Source organism: Phascolarctos cinereus, unplaced genomic scaffold, assembly GCF_003287225.1.
Source record: "Phascolarctos cinereus isolate Bilbo 61053 unplaced genomic scaffold, phaCin_HiC Scaffold_726;HRSCAF=1367, whole genome shotgun sequence".
In the NCBI taxonomy this organism is placed as follows: Eukaryota; Metazoa; Chordata; class Mammalia; order Diprotodontia; family Phascolarctidae; genus Phascolarctos; species Phascolarctos cinereus.
In genome coordinates, this window is record NW_027556098.1 from 107,265,294 (window position 1) to 107,292,789 (window position 27,496).

A 27,496-nucleotide genomic window follows, 5' to 3' on the forward strand; every position below is an offset into this window, starting at 1 on the left:
ACAGACCTAGAAGTGGTATTGCTGGGTCAAAGGGTATGCATATTTTTATAACCCTTTGGGCATAGCTCCAGATTGCTGTCTAGAATAGTTCTATCAGTTCACAATTCTACCAACAATGCATTAGTGTTCCAATTTTCCCCATATCTTTTGCAACATCTATCATTTTCCTGTTTTGTCATGTTAGCCAATCTGATAGGTGTGATATGGTACTTCATAGTCATTTTGATTTGCATTTCTCTAATCAATAGTGATTTAGAAATTTTTTTTCATATGACTATAGATAGCTTTAGTTTCTTCCTCTGAAAACTGCCTGTTCATATCTTTTGACCATTTATCAGTTGGGGAATGACTTATATTCTTATAAATTTGACTCAGTTCTCTATATATTTTAGAAATGAGGCCTTTATCAGAGACACTGGGTGTAAAAATTCTTTCCCAGTTTTCTGCTTCCCTCCTAATCTTGGACGCATTGGCTTTGTTTGTGCAAAAACTTATCAATTTAATGTAATCAAAATTATCCATTTTGCATTATCTATTGCTTTTTTGGTCACAAATTCTTCCCTTCTCCATAGATCTGGAAGGTAAACTTTATCCCTTGCTCTTCTAGTTTGCTTATAGTATCAGTCTTTATATTTAGATTCTGTACCCATTTCGACTTTACCTTGGTATAGGGTGTAACATGTTGGTCTATGCCCACCTTCTGCCATACATTTTTTCCAATTTTCCCAGTAGTTTCTGTTAAATAATGATTTCTTATCTCAGAAACTGGAGTCTTCGAATTTATCAAATAGTAGATTAGTATGGTCATTGACTGTGGTGTCTTGCATACTTAACTTATTCCAGTGATCCACCACTCTGTTTCTTAGCCAGTACCAAGTAGTTTTGATGATTACTGCCTTATAATACAATTTAAGATCTGGTACAGCTAGGCCACCTTCCATTGAATTTCTTTTCAATAATTCCCTTTATATTCTGGACCTTTTGTTCTTCTAGATGAACTTTGTTATTGCTTTTTCTGTCTCTATAGAATAGTAGTATGATTGATAGTTTGATTGGTATGGTTCTGAATAAGTAAATTAATTTAAATTGTCATATATGTTATGTTAGAAATCACCCAAACAGGGGTAGCTAGGTGGTGCAGTGGATAGAGCACTGGCCCTAGAATCAGGAGGACATGAGTTTGAATCTGGCCTCAAACACATAACACTTTCTGTGTGATTCTGGGAAAGTCATTTAACCCCAGAAATCATCTGATTTTTTCAAAGCTCTTGTGGATAAGAAGAAGAAATGTTGGCTGGACAATGATAAAATAAATCATTGGCCACTCAGGAGCTAGATGACAGTCAGAGGAAATCACAGTATCAAAGATTTAGAGCTGGGAGCAACTTTAGAGATCATCTATTCCTCTCTACCTCCACTTTATAGGTATGGAAAGTGAGGCCCAGAGAAGCTGAGTTACCTGAGGTTACATAACAATCAAAGGCAGAATTTGAACCCAGGTCCTCTGCTTCCAAAGCCAGTATTCTTTCCTCTATACCACATTTCCCCTCAAAGGTAATAAGTCCATAATTTCCCCAAAACAGGAAGAAAAACCAAAAAGAGTACAGACATCAAAGTACTGTATTTCCACAAGTGCATTTCATGTTTTAACATATTTTAAGTCCTTTATTTGCTAAACCTTAAGTCTCATGCCTGGAACACAATCCCTTCTCAACTCTGCATCATGGAATCCCTAATTTCCTTCAAGAATGAACTCAGATTTAACCTTCTATATGAAACCTCACAGCTACTAGGGTCTTTTCTCCCAAATTATCTCACATTCATCTTGTATATATTATACCTATGTATGTGTGTGTGCGTGTGTGTGTTCTCTGTTAGCTACTTGAGGGAAGGAACTGTTTTGGTTTTCATCTTTGTATCATCAGAATCTGGCATAATCCCTTGTAACTAACAAGTTTTTAATAAAAAAAATTGAATTAATAACTGGTAATAGTTGCTTCATAGCTGGGTCACACAGGGACTTGGAAAATAGAAAAAATCCTCTGCAAATCAAATCAAGTAGGCAGTAACTGGGTACAAAAATCTAAGGCCCTATTCTCTGAAAAAAGTATTCCTGACCACTGGGGGTCTCAGTCACCTGTTATATCTAAAGGTACTTCACTCCCTGGTCATTTCCTCCAAGCTCTGGGCTCAGACTAGAAATTAAACCCTATAGGAGTTGACTGCCTCATCCCCAGAATTCTTGTCCTGGGGCCCCTTGTCTTTATTAGCAGTGGTCTCAGTCATTTATTTTATTCACACACAGAGAGAAGCTGCATATATAATATCAATGATATATTATACATATACATATATTATCAACTCTATATCTGTCTATCTATCTATCTATCTACCTATCTATCTTTCTATCCATCTTTCTATCTACACACCTATCAGTAAGACTTATCTCCCCGAGTTCAGCTCTAGCCTTAGACACTTAGTAGCTATGTGACCCTGGGTAAGTCATTTAACCCCATATGCCTTAGTTCCTCATCTGTAATGTGAGCTAGAGAAGGAAATGGCAAACCACTGCAGGATCTTTACCAAGAAAACCCCAAATGGGGTTGTGAAAAATTGTACACAACTGAAAACACATACATACATATACACATACACAGACACACATACACACACACACACACACACAGAGTGGTGTGTGTGTGTATATGATACATCACAGTCACATACATACATATGTATATGTAGGTATGTATATCAGTGTTCTGGAAACATAATCATATCAGCTCTGTTGCTATTTTTGGAAAGGATCTGTCATCAATCTACTCCTGTAAGTGGGCTCCACTCATCTTTCTTATAATTCTCCTAAGCAAAACACTCTTCCCTGGATTCCTCCATGCTATAGGTGTTGTCTCCTCTAAGTTCCTGGAAGGAACTTGACACAGTGTTTGGCATAAAGTAAGCACTCAATAAATGCATTTTTCATTCAATTCATTGCATTTCCTAGATAAATCATGAGGAGAATCACCCTTTGACCTTCTCTTTTGCCTAATTTTACTGTCCTCTTCTGTTACTGTGTAATTCTAAATCAAATAGAAAACAAGGTTAAAGATTAAAAGGTGTGTGTGTGTGTGTGTGTGTGTGTGTGTGTGTGTGTGTGAATGTGATGCACACATATGTATGTGAAATCTAGAATATAGTACGGAATCAATGAACACATAAACATAACCTGGTGAGGGAAAAGTCAACATGTTTTTGTAACAAAGAAAATCATGCCTTGCTAATTGACTACAGGTTTTTTTCCCCTTTTTTGAGGTGCTAAATAGGTATGTAGAAAGAGAAGTATAATTTATTATTATTTTTAAAAGCCTCAAACAACACACCAAAAGCTATTAAACTTAAAATAACAAATACTAACAGCCATGCAAATATGGGGGAAAGGTGAGGAAATGGAGGAGTGCTTTGTAATGGGATGAGTGGACATGTAAAATTTTAACCCAGAAAAGAACAGACCAATCAGGGCCTGGAAAGAAGTCATGGCGTTCTACCAGTATAAAGCTTCCTCTCACTTCTGTTTTGGCGCACTTTCTTCTGGAGGTGTACCCGCTCTTACAAGAACGCAATAAACGGTTCTTCACTCCAAGCTTAGTTTCATTTTTGATGAGGAGGCTTGAACTTTCAGAGTCATACAACAATTAGGGAAATTGGCTGTGCCAATTCACCAGGGCTTAAGCCTCCACTCTGCTCTTGAGAGTCTTTGAGGCCTCATTTCTAACATACAGGAACATCTTTAAATCCACAAAACAAAGGAATAAAATAGATTTTTTTTATGTATGTAATGCTGTTAATCTTATATTTAGATTTCAAAGTTCTGAAGCTGATCATGATGTGGTATGGACCCAAGCCGAGACCTTTTGCCCCTAGCCCCAAAAAGAATTTGGGTCACATTTATCTATGGTCACAAAAAACCCTTAAACTTTCTTTGACATCACTCACCTACTTGGCCTCAAAATGTTGCCTGAGGCTATAATCCACTCAACTGGCCTTTCCTTATCTCTTATTCTTATTCTGATGGACTTGCTCTCCCTGCCTTTGATACCCTAATGAAGAAACCTACTTTTAATACCCTAATGAAGAAGCCTAGAATATTTCCTATCTTTGATTTTATCCAGACCCCATTAAACCTCTTCCTTCTCTATCTCCCAGTTCTTTTATAAAGCTTAGTCCTTCTTGGTCTGTTCCCCAAGACCCCATTCAGCCTCCCAGACATTCCCATTTGGGTTCTCCCTAAACTCCCTAAACCAGCTTCAGGATCCTCCTCCCAGTCCCTCCTCTGAACACTCCAAATTACTTGGCTATATAAGATATATATTAAATATATAAGATTCACCCTGGCCCCCATTTAAACAGTGAGATTTCCTTATGCCTGCTTGTCTTTGCAGATGTCACTAATATTCAAATTCCTGAAGAGTCTGGCCTGTATGGTTCATCTCTAATAAAACCTTGTCTTTGCTGAAAGAAGACTTAGGTCAAATTCATTTGGGCAGGACATGTGTGTTGTGATTTTGGGGTCCTAGCACCCCTATCATCTACACCTCATCAATCAGGTCCTAGGGTCCAGAATGAAAGGAGGTTATATTAGATCATTTTTAAAGATCTCTTCCAGCTCTAAGACTATGATGATCTCTGAGGAGTCATTAATAAGTTGATGTAAACTATAGTGAGGAAGCTAGGTGGCCAGGGGTCAGAGTGCTGGGCCTGGAGTCAGGAAGACTCATCTTCCTTACTTCAAATCAGGCCTCAGATACATACTAGCTGTCTGACCCTGGGCAAGTCACTTAACCCTGTTTTCCTTAGTTCCTCATCTGTAAAATGAGGAAATGGCAAACCACTTCAGTATCTTTGCCAAGAAAACCCCTAATGGGGTCACAGAGTGTGACATGACTGAACAACTACAAAGCAGCTCCAGATTGCAAAAAGTATGGTGTGCAACTCTGACTTGATTTCAGAGAGTAGGAAAAAAACAACTAGCTCACTATTACCATTGGGTTTTAAAAAGCTGAAGACTATTACTATTTGATGAAGCAGTATGGTTTCTGATGGGCTGTCTAGACCAAATCTCAGACTATTATTTATGCATCTCATTTGGACATTAGCTACAACATACATGCCATAGGGGAGGGGAAGGAGAGAAAAAATAGATACCTCATGAAAAACACTTGTTATTATACATAAGAAAACAACCGAACAACAAAAATCAACTACAGTGAGGACTCTTGAGGATCAGCTTTTCTATACTTTTAACATTGATTTGAATGAAGCCATAGATAACAGAATATTAAATGTGATATAGCATTAATATGCTAAGAGGAATAACTAATATATTAGATGAAAATTTGAGGCTCCAAAGAGATTTCAACTGATGACAATATACCAAATCAAATAGGATGGAATTTAGTAGGAAAAAATGCAAAGTTCTATACTTTGGTTCAAAAAAACTTTAACAAGTTACAGAATGGAGGAGGCATGGTTAGACAATTTTATTTTAAAAACTATCTGGTGGTCTTACTACAGTACAAGCTCAATATGTCAACACTGAGACATGGGAGCCAAGAAAACCTGATGCTATTAAAAGAAAAATATAGTGACATAGAAAAGTATCATAGATTTAGATTTGAAATGGACCTTGGAGTTCCTATAGTCTCAAGCCTTCATTTTGTAGATGAGGAAACTGAAGCTTTTAGAGAGTACGTTACTTGTGAAAGTTCATACATGTAGTAAACATCAGAATCATGATTTGAACCAACGTCCTCTGACTCCAGATGGAGGTAAAAGGTAGGGAAATGATAGTTCCACTATACTCTGCTTTGGTCACCCCACACTTGAAGAACTGTTTTCAATTCTGGGTTCCATATTTTAGGAAGGACAAATTAGAGCCCTTAGAGAGAATGGTCATGGACTGAAATACTTGCTGTATAAGGATTGGGTAAAAGAATTGGAGATGTTTCACTACAAGAGAAGATTAATGGGATCTATGATAGTTCAATTCACATATTTGAAAGACTACTGTATGGAAGAACAATTAGAGTTGCTATTTATTTGGCCCAGAGGGAAGAATATGGAGCTACTGTTAGATGTTGAAGAGAGTGAGGTTAGGTCTAACTTTCTGACAGTTTTAGCTATTCAAAACTGGGATGGGATGCCTTAGAAGCTGGTGAGTTCTTTCTTATTAGAAGTCTTCAAAGAGAGGGTGGATAGTCAGTTTTCAGCTTTGATGCAATGAGAATTATTGGTTAGTTATATGGGTTGTATGGACTTTGATATCCTTCCCAACTCTATATCATTCTATGATTTACCAGTTAATTTTATGATGAATAAAAGGAATAAATATTTTATATAATGGCTTGTAAATGGATTCAATTTGTCTTGAGAGAGGTTGGGCAGGCAAAAGTATAAAAAGATCAAAGAATGGTTTGAATAAACTGATAGATGGTAGTTCCATAATGTTAAGGAGGGGGAAGTTGAATGTAAAATTGTAGACTATTAATGTTGGAGAGAAAATTAGGAATCTAGTCCTAACTCCTCATTTTATAGATGAGGAAACTGAATCAACAATCACTCTAAACAAAAAGCAATCAAATAAACATATAAAAAATTAAGCACATTATTATCCTTCACCTTTAGCCTTTACCAAGTCAGAACCAAACTCTTTAACAAACAGTAAGCATTCAAATAAAATGTTTTTGTTCTATTTCCCCTTTCAGACCTGCCCACAGTTCTATCATATGTGGTTTGGTTATTTTCCATCTTTTTTTTTAAATTTTCTATATTGTAGTCAGTGTGAACACTGTTCTGATGCTATTGATTTCATTTTGCATCATATTATATATGTCTTCATGTATTCTGTTATGTGCTCCACATTTATCTCTTTCTGGAATCATAATATCCCATCATATTAATATGCCCAACGTATTCAGCCATTCTCACATTTTAAACATGCAGGAAATTCATTTTTTTGTTTTTATTTGTTTACTGCTTTGCTTTTTGAAAATAAATCAACTATGAATATTTTTATACTAGGATAAAATCCTAATAATAGAATCTTTGGGTTGAAGGGTAAGATTAGTTTTATGATTGTTGTTACATATTGCCATATTGCTGTTTAAAAATTTTTGCAACTATATACTCCTATTAGCAATGTATTTAAAAGATTGTCTATTTCATATTCAGTGACAATTTGTTCCATTGGGTATTGCATATAGGTTTTTTCTATCAGATCATTATCTGAAATACTTAATGTAAATGGTTTCCCAATTTGTTTCTTCTTTTTCAATTTGGGGTATATTGCTTTTTGTTGCATAAAAATATTAATCCATGTATAATTAAACCTACCAAAATCTTCCATATTGACAAAATACTTTTCCTCTTTATAACTGAAAAATGCATTATTCTTTTTTCTTTCACTTTTGTAAATGATTGCTTTGTATTTAGTTTATTGATTTAGTCTTTTGTGGTTTATGATCTAAGGGGTGGGTTTTATGACTTTTTTGGGGTAACACTGCTATCTATCCTTTTCCTTACCATTCTTTATTAGTGATTTTACTCTATAGTGTTTTTAAGTATGATATGTGTGTGTATACATATGTGTGGATAGATAGATATTTCTTGAATTCTATTTCTGATTCCTATCATTTTAAGGTTGATATCTCTGGGGACTGGAGGTCATTCTGTATAGAAATCAGTTGAAGGAATTTTGGAGGTAATAATTTCCTCAACACTGGAGGCTTTTAAATAAGGGATATTTAGTCTAAAGAAGTGATGAATTAGGAGATTTAAGTAATTAAAGGGCTGTTCTGTGGAATAGAAGAATGATTAGAATTTTTCTGTTTGGCCACTGAGGGCAGATCTAGGAACAATGGGAAAGGATTTGCTAAACAGTAGATTTAGAAATAATGTCAGGGAGGTGGAAGGTTCTAACAGTTAGAGCTGTATAGAAGCAGAATGGGCTACCTTAGGAAGTATTGAAGTCCTTTTTAATGGAAATCTTCAGGTGGAAGCTGGATAACCATCTTCTAGATAGGCTGTGGAATGGATTCCTCTTTATCCATTTGGAATAGAGGATTTGCCAGGTCCTTCCTAACTTTGGAATTACATGTTCATTAGCAAGCTCATACACAAACTGTTCCCTGATAACTTCACTTGGGAGAAAGTATCGGATTGGTCATTAGCTTGGTCCCATGTGGCATTTCATAGAATTGGATTTGGAAGCAACCTCAGAGCTCATCTAACGCAAGACTTACCTGATGCATGAAACACCAGCCCCCCTCATCCTGGCAGATGGCTATCTAGCTACTGTTTGACATTTCCAATCACGGAAAATTTTTATATTTTGCTGTGATTTTGTGTTTAAGAAGAGTGAACTCTTTCATGTATAATTTGCAATAAAATAAGGTTTAATAAAGTCAGAATTTGGATGGGGACCTGGTAGGGAGGTCTGTGGGAGGCAGAAAGGCATTTGTATGATTCAATAGAGCAATGCCTTGTCAATCCTATTACTCAGCATGGAAACTGGGGACATGACAATGCCAGAATTGTTTTTAAAAGACCTGTGCAGAGCCTACTTTAGGGCTGTAATTGATTTCAGGTGTAAATTACTATATTTTTATTACAAAAGTAAATGGCATCCATATTCATGACCAAGAAGCAGAAAACAAATGCATGATAAAGTACATCATTTGCATAATGTAAGTCCAGGTTAGAGGAATAACTGCTCCTATCAAAAGCTAGCTCATATAGATTGGTTGGGACATGCACACACATGCCCACACACACATAGGTACATACTGACTAACAACTAACACATTGGAAGAATTTCCCAGAATGCTTTCTAGACTTCTATTCCACAGTATCTTGTATATTTTCCAAAATTCCAGTCACTCAAATTTCTTTCAAGACAAATACTAGCACACTAATGATACTCAGCTTCTTCAAGGAAAACATGTATAAGTTAACTCTCTGTCATTTGAGTATCGAGGCAAAAATGAGTTGCTTTTTCACTGTGTATGCAAGGCTTATGACTTAGAGTTACAAGAGATATTAGATAGCCAACCGCTTAATTTGCAAATATTTAAACTGATGCCAATAGAAGTGAAATGACTTTTTCAAGGTACTATGTGTAGAAAGTAGGAGAAATAGGGCATGAACCCAAGATATCTGAATCAAAATCACATACTTTTTCCAATACATCATCACATGTACCTTTACTAAAAGGTGACTCTTCTCACTCAATTTATGCATACACGCATATTCATAGACATTTTCTATTACTCCCTGGCTTCACTTAATTACTCCATCTCTCATTTTTCCTCACTTAAAAAAGGGGGAGAGGTTAGCACAACAAATCAACCAGTAAACAAGAACAGAAGGGATTCTATATTAAAGGATGTTTGTTTATTTATTTTTTGGTGAGACCAATTGGGGTTAAGTGACTTGCCCAGGGTCATACAGCCAGTAAGTATTAAGTGTCTGAGGCCAGATTTGAACTCAAGTCCTCCTGACTCCATGGCTGGTTCTCTATCCACTGCACCACCTAGCTACCCCAGAATGTTTGTTTACAGCCTGTTGGTAGTAATCATCACTTTACAAGGCAAGACTCTTCTACAATGTGATGCTATGGGAAGAAGTTTCTGTTTCAGAGGGTAAGTCCTTAAGGGGTCTCCTTGGATACCATTTTACATCTCATTGGTAGCATGCTGTTAGTCTCACCAGTCAGCATCACTAGATGTTCTAATGTCAGTTATCATATCATATCATATCATATCATATCATATCATATCATATCATATGTCATATCATTATGTTATGTTATATTACATTATATTAGATCTCATTTTATTATACTATTATGTTATGTTATATTACATTATCATATTATAATGAATTGTTAGTCCTGTGCTCCCTGGGAAACTGTGAAGAGACATGAGAAGAGTGGAGGGGGAATGAAGGCTATCTCCTCCTTGTATGTTGGCCTCCCAGAACTGTCTGATTCTTAATCCAACTCTTAATTTAAGGCTCCAGGTCAACCCTTACAGAACAAGCATTCTGTGAAGGAGCACATCAACTCAAAAGTTAACTCCTACTAGTAAACATGTTATATCTTCTCTAATAGACTCCTTGAGAGTGGCAATTGTCTTTGTTTTCATTTTTGTAGCACCAGCAGAAGCATAGTACCATATAAATAGTAATATGTGTTTCTTTACAGTTTTCATTGTTAAGATCTGATCTGAGATGAGTCTAGACTTAGGTCCATCTCAGTTTGAAATCTCTTGGTTAATCCTGAGCCTTCAATTCCCAGGCTGAGCCCAGAATCCAGGAATTACATGAATCAAATCGTAAAATATAGTCTTAAACTTCCAGTTCGTAGGACTATTGCTCATTTCACAAGTTCTCTGACTTAAAAAAAAATAACTAACCCAGTGCCTCATGTGGTGTTTTGCAAAAAAGTCAATGCTTATGAAATGTTTGTTAAATGAATGATCATTTCAACTCCATGAGACATAAGTACCTAAGTATTTCAGTAGCAGTTGTAGCAATAGCAACATATAGACTTAGGGTATGGCCCCTAGGCTCATATAAAAGTAGTCTACTAGGGGCTAAGGAGCATGATGTGTGGCAAAATCTCATTAGCTGCCCTTGAGGAGTTTCCAGGGTTACATATATGAGAAAAGTAAAGGTAGGAAAGTGACTTTCGCAAAGCTGAAGAAGTCATTGTCAGGCCTGGAATCACTGCACTGGAGCAGCTGTCTTAGGCTCTGGACACCAGCCACCTTCCTCTGTTATCTGTCTTTTCAGTATCAGCTATAGCTGGGGATTACATTGTCCTATTGATTCTTCTTATCTCACCATGTTACAGAAATGCCAATTATAGTCTTCATCCAATGCCAGAAATTCTAGCTCATCTCTGTTTGATTTTAGGCTTCTCTTATTAGTACACAGAAACTTGCAGCTTCATTTCTCCTCTTTCTGACCATCCACAGCTCTTCAAATGGTGTTTTAGCCAGCACCTATCAGGCATCGGTCACCAAATTATTAATGAATTATGCATTATTGCACAATAACTATCATAGATATGCATTGAGTATGAGGTGGGCATATGGATACACTCCAAGGGAGCATTGCCTTTGACGCTTACCCTTCCTCTTAGGCCAAGAGTCAACAGGAATTCTCACCCAGGGGGGTTTGTTAGCACATCTAGCCTATGCTTGGCTCACATCTATGTCTATGTTTTTTTTTTTAATTTAATCTTGAACCTGACATTCCTAATTTGTACTGAGAGTTTTGTTTGTTTGTGGCATAATGGAAAGAATGCTAGATTTGACATCAGAATGGAGCTTGATTTGAATCATACCTCTGCCAATTCCTAGTTGAATGCCCACAGATAAGCCACTTAACTTGGCTGATTTAGAGTTTCTTTATCTGTAAAATGTAGCAATAACGTACAAAGTATTTATCTTCCTGGTTTGACTATCAACTACCACAGTTCCTATAAGTACTTAACCACAGTACCTATAAGTACTTAATAAATAACTTGATCATTGATTAATAGTATATAAAGAATTTTTTAAAACTTAAAGTGCTCTTTGAATGCCATTTGCTATTTTTATTTTTGCTATCGTTTGCCTTAGAAGCATAAGGAAGAGCAGACCTTGAGACATGTACCCAAATATTCCTGCTGTGTGGTCCTGAGGAGTCATTAAAACTCTTAGCATTCTATTCTAGAGATTTTCAAAGTATGGACTTCTTAGGATCTCCAAGACCCTTTCATGGTATCTGTGAAGTCAAAACTATTTTCATAAGAATACTAAGACATTTACCTATGAAAATACTCTTCCCTTTTCCAAATATATATCTGTTCAAGGCCAGATTTTCTTCATATACCTCACCAAAACAACATACACTTAACAGATTAAATACAGAAGCAGATATAAAAACCAGTTGGCTTCAATTGTCAGACATTAGGAAGACTTACAAAATAAACAAAGCCACTCTTCTACCCAATTATTTTTGTTTTGGAATATATATTTTTGTAAAACACATTATTAATATTGTTTTACAATATATATTTTGCAAAATATATTAAAATTTTAATATAATTCGTTCATTGTTGCTATTTAAAATTAAGTAACAAATATATTTTAATTTTTCATTTTAATTTCTAATAGGACAAAAATGTATAGAGATAACCTATATAAACAAAACCTATTCGGGGTTCTCAACAATTTTCAAGAGTATTACCAAGTGCTCAATAATAAAAATATAAAGGTGTCCTGAAACCAAAAAGTTTGAGAACCATTACTCTAGGCAAGTAAGATTTTTAGCTGTAGATTAAATGAATACCTGTATTGGTAAAAGAATTTAAAGGAGTTCCCTCTACCAATGAAATCACAGGTTCAATTTCTATCTTTATGGATATATTTATATTTATACTTCTCCATTCTCTAGCAATTTTCTGGTAAAATTTTTTTCCAAGTCCTTAATCATTTTTTCAGCACCTTTACTGTCTTGGCCACATGTTAAAACCTTGATATATTTGAGAGAAAGAGGAGAAAGGTGCCTTAATGATTAATTTATAGAGACTAGAATATTCTCTTAAGTTTCAAAAAGGAAGGAACTAAGCTATATGGTTATGAGGTAGCTAATTGGTAGAGTAGATGGAGCACTGAACCTGGAGCCAGGAAGACCTGAGTTTAGATCGCAACTCAGACACTTGGGAGTTTTGTGACCCGGACATGTCACTTAACCTCTGCTTGCTTCAGTGTCTTCAACTGTAAAATGGGGACAAAACAGCATCTAACTCTCAGAGTGTTGTGAGGATCAAATAACACAATATTTGTAAAGTACTTATGGAAGTGCCTGGCACATAGGAGGTACTGTAGAAATGTTTATTCCCTTTCTCTCTGCTTATTGTTGTTGTTCAGTCATTTTTTCGGTAGTGTCTGACTCATCATGATCTCTTTTGGGGGTTTTATTGGCAAAGATACTGGAGTGTTTTGAAACCTTCTTCTCCAGCTCGTTTTGCAAGTGAGGAAACTGAGGCAAATGGGGCTAAGTGATTTGCCCAGGATCACAGAGCTAGTAATTGTCTGAGGCTGGATTTGTACTGTTGTCTTCCTGACTCCAGGCACTCTAACCACTGTGTTACCTAGCTCCCTTATTTGTGACCTTTAAAAAAAAATATGGCAGTAGAGTGGAACAGAAAGAAAATCACTGGATTTGGAATCAGAAAACCTGAGTTTGAGTTCTGTCTTTAATGCATGATAGCTATGTTACTTTGGGTAAGTCATTCACCTTTGTGGGGTATTTGTTTCTTCATCCATAAAAGGGAAGAAGAACACATATGCTCTCTTTCTCCAGAGATTTTTGTGAGGATTAAATGAGCTAATGTACATAAAATACTTTGTAAACTGTGAAACACTTCATAAATGTCAGCTTTCATTGTACAGTTTGTTGTAGCATTAAAATATCATCTCTCCCTAATTACTTCCCACAAGACACTGCTCCCTTTTACTAGGAGACCTCAAGTGCCAGGTTAAATCAGGGTTTCTGGTCACTCCCCTCTGTGAAAGACTACTGTACCAATGGGTTTTCGCTCCCTCCTCTGTTTTTTGGAGAAGTGTGTGTCACAGTAAAATTCTCCAGTATTTTTGGATAAGTGTGTGACACAGGAGGAGAGGAAAGGTTCTGCAAATAGCTGGGACCATTCCTGCTCAGCCATCCCAGCCAGGCCTGGAGTTTTGAATAATGCATGTTCCATAAATCTAAGTGTCCCACTATGCCACATTTTAGAACAGGGAGAGAAAATAATAGCTACTGTCCACACTTATCACCGATAATAAATTGCAGGGCTCCCGTGTGTGGCAGCGATTAATGCAAAATGCAACCCCAAACACATAACTAAATAAATAGATAGTTTGACTTTCTTGGGGGTTATCTCTTTTCCTCTTTCTTTCTTTCTCTCCCCTCTAAACAGAAAACGCATTTTTTTTTAAAGAAATGCCACAAACACCTACCCTGTTCTCTTTCAAGACAGACAAATGGGCTCTTTTTCCATGCAAGGACAGGAGCTTCAGTTTCTTAGCTTCTGCTTGCATGATACAGAAGGAGTGTGAAAATTTTTAGATCATATTATGGCTTGTGACCCTGGGTGACACCCAAGCTTACAATGGGTGGATTTATTAGAGATGGGAGTGTTCATGGACTCCTCGGCTCTAGGTGTTTTGAATCCAACCATCAGGTAGTCAGAGAGCATCAGATCTAGAAAGGATCTTAAAAATCATATGGTTCAATATTCTCATTTTACAGATGAGAAACAGGTCCAGAAACATAAAGAACTTCTCCAAGATTGAATGTCAAGTTAGTTGTATTCCAAGTCTCCTGACTCCCAATCTTGGGGCTTCTTTTTGAGCTATACCAAGCTGCTTCTTAAATCAATTAGTTTTGGAAACAAGATCTGTGATTTTGTGAATGTAGGGAATTTCCTCAACATAGATGCAAACCATCTAGAGCTTAGTAGATAAATCCTAGGCAAGAAATTGAGGCTCATAACATTGTGTGACTTACCCAGGGTCATGCATCTAAAGGTTTCAGAAGCAGTATTTGAAGCCAGGTCTTCCTGGGTCCAATAGTCTTTTAAGTATAAGATGCTGGTTCTACATTTTTAAAATCAACATCAGTAGAAAAGCCCCTAAAGTGTATAGATAATGTTGCCATGGTTCATAAGGATTTGTTAAATTTCAGTCTCCCTGCTCCCCTGGGAAAACAAACAAATAAAGAAACAAAACCTCTCAAATCCCCAATACCTGCCAAATAAAAGTTTTTTTCTTCTTTTCTCCGAAAAAGTTTTAGCACATTTCTATCAAAGAGGCAAGGAGATATGTTAAATGACCACTCAAGAGTCCCTGTAGCCCTAGGACTCTATGACTCATTATCAGCACCCTCAAAATTGCAACCTGGGTCTCACCCTACTACAGGCATTCACTACTTTTGTAAAATGGTAATAACACCTATGGGGGAATATTCCTCTCTTGATTGGTGTAAATCTCAAATGAGATAGTGTTAATTGCTTTAAACTTCAGTTTTCTCACCTGTAAAATGGACATAATAATACCTTTGTAACGTACACCTCTGGGTTGGTGTGCATCTCAATTGAAATGATTTATGGAATTTATGGACAGCTAGGTGGTGCAGTTCAGAGAGTGCTGGGACTGAGGTCAGAAAGACTCATCTTACTGAATTCAAATCTGGTCTCAGGCATTTACTAGCTATAGGACCCTAGGCAAGTCATTTAACCCTGTTTGCCTCAGTTTCTTCAACTGTAAAATGAGCTAGAGAAGGAAATGTCAAACCACTCCAGTATCTCTAACCAAAACCCCCGAATTGGGATGCAAAGAGTCAGACAGGACTAAAAATGACTGAACAACAATAAAAAAGGAATCTATATAGACACACTTAACATGCATATCTAGCACGATAATTAACAAATGCATTCCCTGTCCTACTTCTGTGTTCCAAACTCAGTCCTGGTAAGATGAGCATATTCATTCCCTTATCATGAAGAAGTTTTTGTCTTCTTGCGTAAATACAAGCTGACTTTATCAAAATGCTTCTTTATTTAAAAGAGTAGAAAGGAGGGGAGGATTTATTTCCCTAAGATTAAATAATTTATCTTGTTGAGTACAAATTCTGAGAACTACAAGCCTGTTGATTATGTCAATTTCCTTAATTCCACTTTTGATTCTGTTAATTTTGGGTGGTCTTATTAAACACTCAGATTTTAACAGAGAAGTGAATAAAAACAATAATTCAATATTTCAATGAAACTGTGACCTCATCAATGTATAGATTTCTCCTATCAGAGCAGCATAAAACCCACCTATACCTTCACATGCTGTGCCTTCCTTGTGCAGGTTACCACATTGTTCCTCCGCAATAAAAACCTTCTTCTAGGTCTTTTTATATGATGTGGGTACTGTTGGAGCATTCAGGCTATCCCTTATCTTTTGTTCTTATCCCATTACCAATCTACTTCCTTTCCCAATCATATGCTCAATAATATCCATTGCCTGACTTCTTGAGCCACATTTTGTATGGACTTTAGTAGGCCATATGGTTTTTTACACATGGCCTCATCTTAGTCTCTCTGAAGGCATTCTTTTCACAACAGCATCACTATGTAAATACTTGAATACTCAAAGGGATCTCTAACCTCACGGGCCTGAATATTTCCTCTAGTGATAAAGATTCTAACACACCCACATTAAGTTCTTTAGGAAATACCACTGTGTTTCATCTTTCTGTCATGTTACAATATGGTAAATATTAAATGTTCATATTAAAAATTTGGACTTCTTTCTGGAAGAAGTTTAGGGCCCTTAAAGCTTTTGAATTTCCTGATTTCAATCCCCTCCTTCCTATGCAATGTTAGCTACAGCTTATTGTTCATCTGCACTGTCTGTTCCATGCATATATTCCGATAAGCTAGCACTATATGCCTTTCAACCAAATACATATAATAATCTGGACAATAGATATCCCTTATTCACTTAGCCTGCCTATGGGGATGGTTAAGGCCAAACTCATCTACTGGTTACATATCTTTTTTAGGATGCTTTGCAATGTTCTGTGGCTTATTGTAACCAGTGAAATGTCATCGACAAAGATCAGTGGCCAGAGGGCTTCACCATGCACAAGGAATCAGTCTTCAACATGGATGCTGGGGTGAATCACTACTCATCATCTTAATATAGCTTTCTGAATTGGTGGATAATACAGCATGATTCATATGGGTTTTCATATTCCTGAGAATATATCAAAAGCATTTTAAAAACACAATACAATGTAGAAAACTACAAATAATTTTCATCCTATACTTATTTCTCTCAATGAATTCTAACTAAAGCTAACTATGCCATGACCTGCTTATCCCACAATCACAGACTAAGTCTTCAGGAAACTAATTAGAAAATAGGTTATCCTTTAACCCACTAGTCCTAGAACTCTTGGGAAGTGCAGGAAGAAAACTCAAGTGCAGCTTTTAGTACTGAGTTTCTTTGAGCCACTTCCAGGTAGGTGAGCAAACAACCTAAGAGTTATCAAAGAGATTTCCTTCTCTTCAGCAAGAGCCCATTCTTCTTTTCTGGTTCACGTACTCTAATCAAAGACACAACTCAATAGAGCACAGTGTGTGGAGAAAAAGACTGAAGACAGAGTGAAAGAGCATGGGTGAGTGTAAGGTTTTTATTTTTTTTTTATTAATTTTGCACATGAGGAGTATTGTTACTTGTTAGAATTGAGATCCTACATTATTATTTACTATGATTGCCAGGAATAAAACAAAATAAAACAAACAAACAAAAAGTCAAATGTCTCATAATGATACCATGTGTATGAAACACTCAGGAGATACAACATGACTAAGTAGTAGTCAATGTCAGGGAATTACTAGAAAAAAATTATATTTAGAATAATAGCACATTCATGTTGAAAATGCCAAGGGAAAAAATGGAGAGATGATGAGGTGGGAATCCGAGAAAATTTATATGTATATATATATACATATAAATTTTCTCATTTCTAAAATAAGAAATTTTGCTGTAAAATGCAGTTGCAAGCAATATCATGTAATAATACTTTACATTTATATAACAAACTGCCGTTAGAAAGACAGAGAGGAAAAGCTACTTTCCTTCTTTCTCTCTCTGTTTCACTCTTCATAAACTTGTCCTTCTTCCTGACCTCTAGACATTCCTCATGACCACCATTTTACTTGACCATCACCCTTCTGTGGTCTCATTCAACCCTTTAATAAACATTTAGTTAACTATTGTTAAACATTTCAACCTACATCGTACTCTGTTCTTTATTCCCTAATTCCCTTGTACTTTATCAGTCACACAAATAAACACCGAAGGAGGATGTCACAGAAATGTGATGACCAGGCCTGCTACACATTTATATTATGCTGCTATATTTGGGCCTTTTTTTTTGGCTATGAGGTGATCCTCTTACTCTTCCTTGATTGACTTGCTATTCCATTCCCCACAGCAGTTTTTCTTCAGTTTTCAAACCAGTTATATACCACTATCTCTCCACCACCCTTTGCTGAGGATTTTGCCTCAATACTCACGGAAAAAATTGAGTCTATCCATAATGAGATCACTTTTCTACCCAATTCCACTCTTCAAATAATATTGGTTTCATTGTAATTTTCTCATTTGTAGTTCCAGTCTCAGAGAATGAGGTGATCTGGTCCTTCTCCTCACCAAGACCAATCTTCTATTTAAGTCCTTGGTCCCATTCTCCTCCCTACCTCTTCTCCTCTTGTAGCTTGTCCCTTTGATGGTTCTTTTTTGTCTCTCATTTTTAAATCTCTCCTTTTGTACTGGCTCCTTCCCTACCGACATAAAAACTCCCAGATCTCCCCCATCTCTTTTCCTGGTCCTCCCATTCAGTCTAGCTAACATCCTAAAGCTCTCCTTACTTTTGGAGCCCAATTATTATAAAATATTATCCATGCTTCAATAACACAATCTTTTGTCTGTACTACATAAATCATTCTCACTATTTACCTTTTACATTTATATTATAAGTAAAGTTATTTGGACTATATTCTATGTTTATTGAGATGAGTTGTTCCTGATATCTGGTAGCTAGGTGCCACCATAGGTAAGAGCATTGGGTTTAGAGTCAGGAAGACCTGAGTACAAATGCTGCCTTAGATACGTACTAGCAAGGTGACCCTGGGCAAGTCATTCAACCTCTCTGAGACTAAGTTTCCCCATCTGTAAAATGGGAATAATGCTATGACACACCTCACAGGGTTGTTGTGAGATTCAAATGAGACAACTTTGTACAGTACTCTTAAAACCTTCAGATACTATATAAATGCTAACTATTATCACCTTCACTTTAAAATGCGAGATAATATTATTAAAGGAGAGAGGAACCATGTGGGCATCTGGGTTTCAGAAAGCTCCAGGACTCTGAGATTCTCATCCTTAATTGCTAAAACAAAGTGAGTTGTAAACTCATGAGGTTAATTGGAAACTCGTTTTCTCATATCTTCTTCCTTTAGTAGCCTGATAGCCTGTGATGACCGCCAAGGGAGGAGAAATCTTCATACTTGCATGTTTGAGTTCTGGCCATTCCCCTGCTGTACATCCCTGACTTTACCTGGATTTAGTATCTTTATCTATGAAATGATGAAGTTAAACTAAATGGCCCCAATTATCCCTTCTAACACCCCAGTTATGTAATATAAACCCTTGTACCCCTAAAAAGTATCACAGGGTGTGTATGACACCTAGAAAAATACAGAGAGAAGGAGATGATTGGCACAGGACACAAAAATAATGTTCTCATTAAGAATGTCTTGAGTTTTTAAGTTTTAAGTTTGGGGCTTTAAGTCAGGGGAAGAAGAAGCAAGAAATTCTGATGTCCAGTTCAGGGAGCGAGAACATCCCCATAGGTTTGGACGTATACTGTACTCCACCCCAGGCGACATGAATTGATATGTCTTCGGGAAACTAATTAGAAAATAGGATATTCTCTAAACTACTAGTCCTAGAACTCTTGGGAAGCACAAGAAGAAAGACAAGAAAAGGATTAATATGAGGAGTGAAAGATAAATAGATTTGACTATGTGATGGCTGTTCTGCCCCCTACCCCAATCAGTGTATAAAGTAGCTAACTGTTCCTTCCTTATCTTCTCCCCAATCTACCCACCCACCTATGTCACAGAAAAACAAAGTATATTTTGCTTAGAAATATCTCTATTAGTTTGTATTTTCTTTTTCAAAGTAAAAGAAAAAAAGTGTGAGGGAGGAATTAATTATATGTGAAAATAAAATTCCCAAAATGGGATGATAGGGTAATATGGGTGGGTAAAATATGGGAATAAATATAGTACTGCAAAATCTACTAGTACAATCATTTCTTCAGCATTTCATGAAAATTCTGAGTCTTTTTGATAGATTTAGAAACATATAATTTGGTTGCCTCAAGTGAAAGTTTCTAGATTCATATTGCCCTTATTCCATGTGCAAACTCTAATGTATACATGGTGAACAGGGACATTCCTATTATAACCAATGACAGTACCACAAGAGGAAAATGGTACAGCTGAAAAAACAAGTTAAAGAAGAAGGGGAAGAACAGGGGTTGGGGGTGGGAGATGGGTAGCCCCTTCCCCTGAGACTAAGGTGAAAGCAGATAAGGAAATGCATATGTTAAAAAGTGGAACATTCTCATTTTCATTAGTTTCCTCTTCAATCCTTTGCCACTTTAAGCATTTATTAGGGAATTCCAAAGGAAATGGACAGAGCTGAGCATTAAACAGCAACCATGACTTTCTAATCAATCATCCATTCATTCAAGAAATATTTACTGAAAAACAAGTTGTGCATAGGTGACCTTTTTTTGGTTGGGAAGAGTTGGATAGAGAGCTGTGATTTCCTCAGTATGATAAACTCCAAATTGAGAAGCTCTTTTTACTGATGCAGACTGGCCACTTGTTTGTAATTCACACTTTGAGAGAGTTCCTGGTTTACTGAGAGGGTAAGTACCTTGTCTGTGGTCGTCCAGTTAACATGTGTTACAAGTAGAATTTGAACTGAGGCCTGCCCTATGTCCAAAAGAGCACACTGGCTTTCATTGGTGATAGAAGAGAAATAAAATGCATGGCCTCTACCCTTAATGAGTATAAGATCTAGTTAGGGAGACAAAACACATGAAATATTTAAAAACTACTAGATAAAATATGATAAAGTCTCAAAATGAGTGGAACGCATATTAAGCAGTGTAGGGATTCTAAGGGAGAAATCACTGAATATTGGTAAGTCAGCAAGAATGTTATGGGGGAAAAAAAGAACTTGAAGGCTGCATAATATAGACTTGAGTGGGGGAGATGAAGGAGCTCCAGGCAAGATGCAGAGCACTGCATCATCAAAGAGGCAGCTATGAGAGTGAATACAGTATGTCTGAGGAACTTCGAAGAGACCAGTCTAGGTAGGGGTCAAGATTCATGTTTGGGACTAATAGATGATGTTACTGAAAAAGGCAATCTGAGGTCAGACTGAAGACATTGATGTATCGCCAGGCTAAGGAGCCTGAATTTTACCCTGGATGGAATAGGGAACCACTGGATATTTTTAAGAAGAACAATAATTTGCTCAAAGCAATATTTCTGATAAATTAATGTAATAGAAGTGTGCAGGTAGGAACTTCATTAGTAATTCAGGCTGAGGTGATAGAGTCCTAGAATAAGGTGATCAAGTGGGAAATACAAAAGAATTGATTGTGGAAACATTTTAAGTCAGTGTAGACATGATTGAGATGGACAGGATTTATGGGGAAAATAATAAAGGAAGGAATCAACCACAGCTCTGGGAACTTCAGTCTGTATGACCAGCAGAAGGCTGGCCTCTGGGCATTCTTGTTTGGGATTAAGGATAAATTCACCCCAACTCGCTAAAAATATGCCCACGTAATAAGTTTTCATGATCTGCAAGAACTAAACATCAAAGCGAATTTAGTTTAGAAAAGGTATTTTCCAGTACATTTTTCTAACTGAAATGCATGAACACATACACAATTTTAAAAAGTAACAATATTCATTTAGTCTTCTTCTTGGCTACTCTCTTCTGAAACAGACCAGATGTCCATTTAAATGTGGCATATGAAATATTTCCATTTTGATTATTAACTACATACTGCAAATAGATCATAAAATCAGAATTGGAAGGGAATTTAGAGATGAGTTAGTCCAATGTCAGATGTGGAAACTGAGTCCTGGGGAGGGAAAGCGTCTTGTCTGAAAAATAATTCTGTCATGCTGGTGACAAAGCTGGAATAAAACCAAACTCAGGCCATCTGGCACTCAGGCCAGTGCTCTTCTCACAATACCAGCCCTTCAATTTTTGATATTCAGTAATAGGAAGAAACTGATAAAATATTAAAACTAAAAGTTGACTTTTTTTTCTGGACTCAAATAATAAACTAAATGTAAAAGTCTCCATTTACACTTATACTCCATTTACATCAGTAAGTGATATGTTCTGGCTTTCTAAACTCTGTGTTCTTTGAGTGCCTAGAGATTTCATTTAATACACAAGCATGTTTTTTTTTTTATTGAGCATCCCACTTAATACGGATGATAAGCACATATCAAACTCACTTTCTTTCAATACTTCTTCATCAACCTTTTTTCCTCCCATCTTGTTACTCAGAAACCACTCATTTTAAAAAGAGAGAGAGAAAAAAACCTTTTTAAAAATACACAAACAATAATCTCCAGGTATGCTATTCTTAATACACTCATTTTAGGACTAAGAAGAATAAAGAATGCAAGGCCTTCTTTCCTGATAATATTGACACTATGGAAACACTGAAATGGCCTATTCTAGAGGCGGACCTTTGGGACCAAAAAAGGTTTTAGAAATACTTTAGTACATTGTTGTCTCCTAACTCCTAGGAGAATTTGTTTTCCATGAGTACAGAAGGGAGGATGGTGCAACAAAAGTAATTTCATCATCTGAGTCCTGCAAATTAAGTTTGGCCTGAAATCTACCTCAAGAGGCAAGAAATGGGGCAGCTAGGTGGCGCCCTAGAGTTAGGAAGATCTGAGTTCAAATTCAGGCTCAGACACCTAATACTTCCTAGCTGTGTGACTCTGGGCAATCACTTAACCCCAGCTGCCTCGCTAAAGGGAAAAAAAAGAAGGAAAGAAAGGATTTATCTCAAATTTAGTGCATTCCAAGATGCTAGAACATTGCTATATGTAATTAGGGGTATAGAATACTCAAAATACGCACTTTCCAATGTCATTTTGAGCTTTCACATCTGTAATGTAGCAATGAAGAAAAAGTTCACATTGAAACCTCTAGACTAGCCTTGAAGGAGATCTGACCTCTCCAAGATGGCCGTGGGATCCATTTGGCTTTATGTTTGTACTTAGATCTGGGGCAGCCCTAGCAAGGACAAATCAATTAATTGTTACCAGTATCCCTCTGGTAAAAGCACAGAAGGCCTTCCCCTGGTCAGAAGACAAAAAAGAATGGCTATTATAGTGATGAAGACCTGGATGAAGCATAATTACTTTATGTTGCCCAGGTAAGTTTGGGATGGCACCATTGGCCCTGGACCTAAAAGGACCCAAAGTCCTGAGTCTCATCCCCAAAGTCAATCAAATTTCTAGAATCCTTTGGACCAAGTTAAAACTAGGATCTTTCTCAGTGTCACAAAGCCTCTTCAGGTTGAGGTAGACTCCTTGGGGCTGGGATGAACTTTAAATAGCTCCTAGTAATAATTCCTAGAAATTCCCACCAGGAACCTTTTCATCCTGGAGGTGCCTCCAACCAGTGATTTTCTCTTCTTATTGATGGTTCAGTAACCTGAACTTCCATTTCAGAGGGGCACAGGACGTACTCACTTAACTTCTGGCTTCATTCTTCCTTTTCCAGAATTCTTCACCTCCACCCGTGAAGTCTCGCTCCCATCCAAGTCTTTTTTCCCCTTCTCCTTAGCTTTGCCAGCTTTATATGTTGTATTTCCCCATTCTTTGGGGACAGGGCCTGCTATTTTTTTTTTTCGCTTATATTTGTAATCCTAGTACTTAGTACAGAGTCTAACACACAGTAAACAATAAATGTTCTACAAAGGGACCATGATATATGAACTCATAGGGCAGTTGTAGGTCTTAAGTGATAGAATCAGGTTCTTACCTTTGGTAATGTGTGATTTCCCTGTTGGAGAGAATATAATCATAACTAGACCAAGAACCTAGAGAATAAGGTGGCTTGCCAGGGTCTTGATAGAAGCAAAGAATCCCCCATGTCCCTGCTTAGCCCTTGTGTGGTCCCTGTATATAATCATAGTTGGCCCTCTTGTTAAGGCACTTTGGAGAATAATTACTGTGTGTGTGTGTGTGTGTGTGTGTGTGTGTGTGTGTGTATGCATGCGCGTGCAGAAGTGTATGTGTGGTTTTTTTTGTTTTTGTTTTTGTCTAGGCAATGGGGTTAAGTGACTTGCCCAGGGTCACATAGCTAGTAAGTGTTATGTGTCTGAGGCTGGATTTGAACTCAGGTCCTCCTGAATCCAGGGCTGGTGCTCTATCCACTGAGCCACCTAGCTGCCTCTGGGAATGTATGTTTGAAGTGCTTAGACAGTGACCACATTATGTAAGAACCGCATTTTTTCCTTTTAAAGAAGTTTTTGCCCTCTCTTGCTAATAGGGAAACCTATGTAATTGGAAAACTCAACTTGACAAACAGTCTCTCTCTTTGTCATATATGTGGGGAGAGTGGGAGGAGTGAATGCAAATGAACTATAATTCCACCCAAGTGTTGTTTTTTTTTTCCTTTATGTATTTTTTTTTGTCTTCTGGCAAGTGAAAGGCCTTCTGTGCTGGTGCCAGGAGGAGACTGGTAATGATTAATTGATTTTGCTGTCAAACCAAGGGAGTATGTGGATGAGTGGGCGTATGTGTGAGGGGCACAGGCCATCCTTTTTATGATAGAAACTTTGTTTTGTGGTCCCTTATAATAAAGAAAAGGATGGGGGTGGAGAAGGCAGGCAGAGAAATGAGGGAGAGTTTAAGAATGAATGTGTCCACAAAGAAGCACATTAATAAAGGAATATGCAGGCGGCAAATAGCTCTTGTTCCTCTGGGTGTGTGCACAATCTGCCTTCACCATTTGGGAATTTGAATGAAAGATACAATCCTTATGAAGGCCTGAAATTCTATGAACAGGCTGGTTCTGGGGCACTCCATTGTAATCTTACCTGTGCCTCTGGCTTACCTGTGACCTCGTGTGAATACATAATCTGCTGGAGTGTTTGATCTTCCTACCACTGAGAGGTGCTATGAACAAGCATACAACTAAGAACCACTGAAAGAAAAACTTTGCATCTTTGGACTGATGTTATCAGTACTGGAGAGTCAGAGGTGATAGGTTCTGAAGTCTAAACTCTTTCCAGAGCAGCAGTAATAATACAACCTTGTCATCTTGTTAGGGGACTCAAAGCTAAGAAAAATCATTAAGAGCTCCTGCATGAACCACCTTTCTATATAGACTAGTTGGGGATACTGGCCTATATCCATTCTCACACGGAAATCAGTATTCCCGGCTTCCCAATAAGAATGTACCCTGATTTGGGGGTTGATCTTTTCACTGAAAATCTTGGGGAATTATGGCTATAGAATTGAGTCCAATATCCTCCTGAGAAACAACTCAGAAATGCTATAATTCTTGTGTTTCACTTGACTGGAAATAGGACAGTCAATCATCAATTTTTATTACAATGCTGAGTCACTCTCCCAATAGCATTTTCTTCTGTAATGTGTAATCAAGACATTGCTATCTGAAACATGCAAATTCGTTTTGATATAATGGCTAAGGTTTATAAACAATGGGGAGATGTGATGGACCTATAATTCTTTGTTTAATGGTAATATTCATTTATTATTTTGAATAGCATATATGTTCCCTATTCTGAAATGACGAACAGAGATGAACAAGAAAAAATGAACATGTTGTTAAATATGCTGATAATTCCAGATCAGTTTCTTGTTTATTGCAGATTTCCAATTTCACACTTTAATGGTTATTTCTTTCTAGTTATCTGGCCTTTGGCACAGTGTAATGGAAGAGTAAATGGAGGAAGATTCAGAGACCAGGGTTCTCATTGTACCTCTGATGTTAACTAGTTATGGAACGTTGGGCAATTTCTACAGGCCTCAGTTTCCTCATGTGTAAGATGAAAGTTTAGTCTTACCACTCTCTAACATTCTTTTCAGTTCTGACATACTATGATTCTGTCAGCAATGTAACTAGAAGATTTGTAGTTTTGACTAATTTTCCTTCTGATCAGGGAAGACTAACTTTGTTTTCTATGATTCACTCATAACTAACTACAGACCTTTAGTATTTCATTGTTTTGTGGTACTTCCTTTTTATTTGCTTTGCTATCTATCTTTCCTGAGAACTTAATAGACACATTTTCTGCTCAGCCATAGTGACTCTGTGGCCTTCTCTAAAGCAACCTACTTAAACAAACTGTTGACTCCCCAAAATAGGAAATTGACAAAAATATTGACATTGATTGTATCACTATTTCCAGAGGAGTTTTAATGGATGAAAAACAGTAACCACAAAAAGGAACTTGAAAGAATCCAAAGTCTGACTCTTGAACTTTTTCCCAAGAGGAGAGATCTAACATCCAAAACCAACATTAGTTGTACAAGCTCATTTTAAAATAAAGAAAAGAATGATGAAAGATGAGAAGTTTCACCTTGCAAACTGCCATTGAAGGGAATTTGTAGCTATCAAGAGCTAGGCATGAGAGCTATCCAAATTGGATCATCACCTCCAAAGTATGTGAAAATGAAACTAGGTGAAAAACAAATGTATATAAAATGGAAAAGATCTGCAAGTATCTCTAGAATGATTTGTTCTTAACATACATGAGAGTGGAGCACCTTTTCTGTTGTTGTTATGGAAAAAAGTAGAAACTAATTGACTCATCAGTTGAGGAATGATTAAAAAAAAATTACTCTGTAAGAAATGAAGAAAGGGAAACTTGAAAAGACTGGCAAAACCCATACAAAGTGAAGTAAGCAGAAAGAGGAGAAGTTTGTAATACCCCTCCCCAACCTCTACTCAAATTAGAATCTATAATGATCATGCCCCAAGGTGTCTTCATCACCAGGAAACTGGTCATCCTGTGGGACTGCATCACCTTTGGTACTCACACCTCATCAGTGCCCTCTGCAACTTTGGTCGGAGGGCTGGGAAAAGAATTCCTCTCAAAGCCTCCATTTCAAAAGGGCTCCCGGGCAAGTAGTCTCCTTATTTCTCAAAAGCGACACTGCTTAGACTGGACTCCACCATGTCAGGTACCTCCTCCTCCTCCACCAACCTGCTTTCCAGCTTTTTAGCTTCCTCTCCCCCTCTCCCCCCGTTAGTTTTTAAACTCCTTAAGGCCAAGATCTCTTTTATTCCCAGTGCTTAGCACAGCACCTGGCTCATAGTAGGTACTTAATAAATGTTTATTGACTGGCTACATTGGCTGCAACATTTCAATGGAAACCAATTTTGAAAGATAACATCAAGCAATGTAATGGCCTATTATAACTCCAGAAGAGTGATTATGAAGCATGCTTCTGAAATCTTGGTGGGGAGTCGATGGAATTGAGGCGTAAAACAAGATACACATTTTTCACAATTCTTTCAAATATTTCTAATATTCTTTTGCAAAGCACATAGGTAGCTAGTTAGAGCTACAATGTTCTGGGCACATCCTAAACTTGACATATCAAAAATTGAATTCATTATCTTTCTGCTTAAACCTTCCCCTCTTCTAAATACCCCTATTTCTGTTGGAAGGTACCAGCATACTTCTAGGTGCATAATCTTACCATTATCCCTGATTTCTTTCTTTCTTG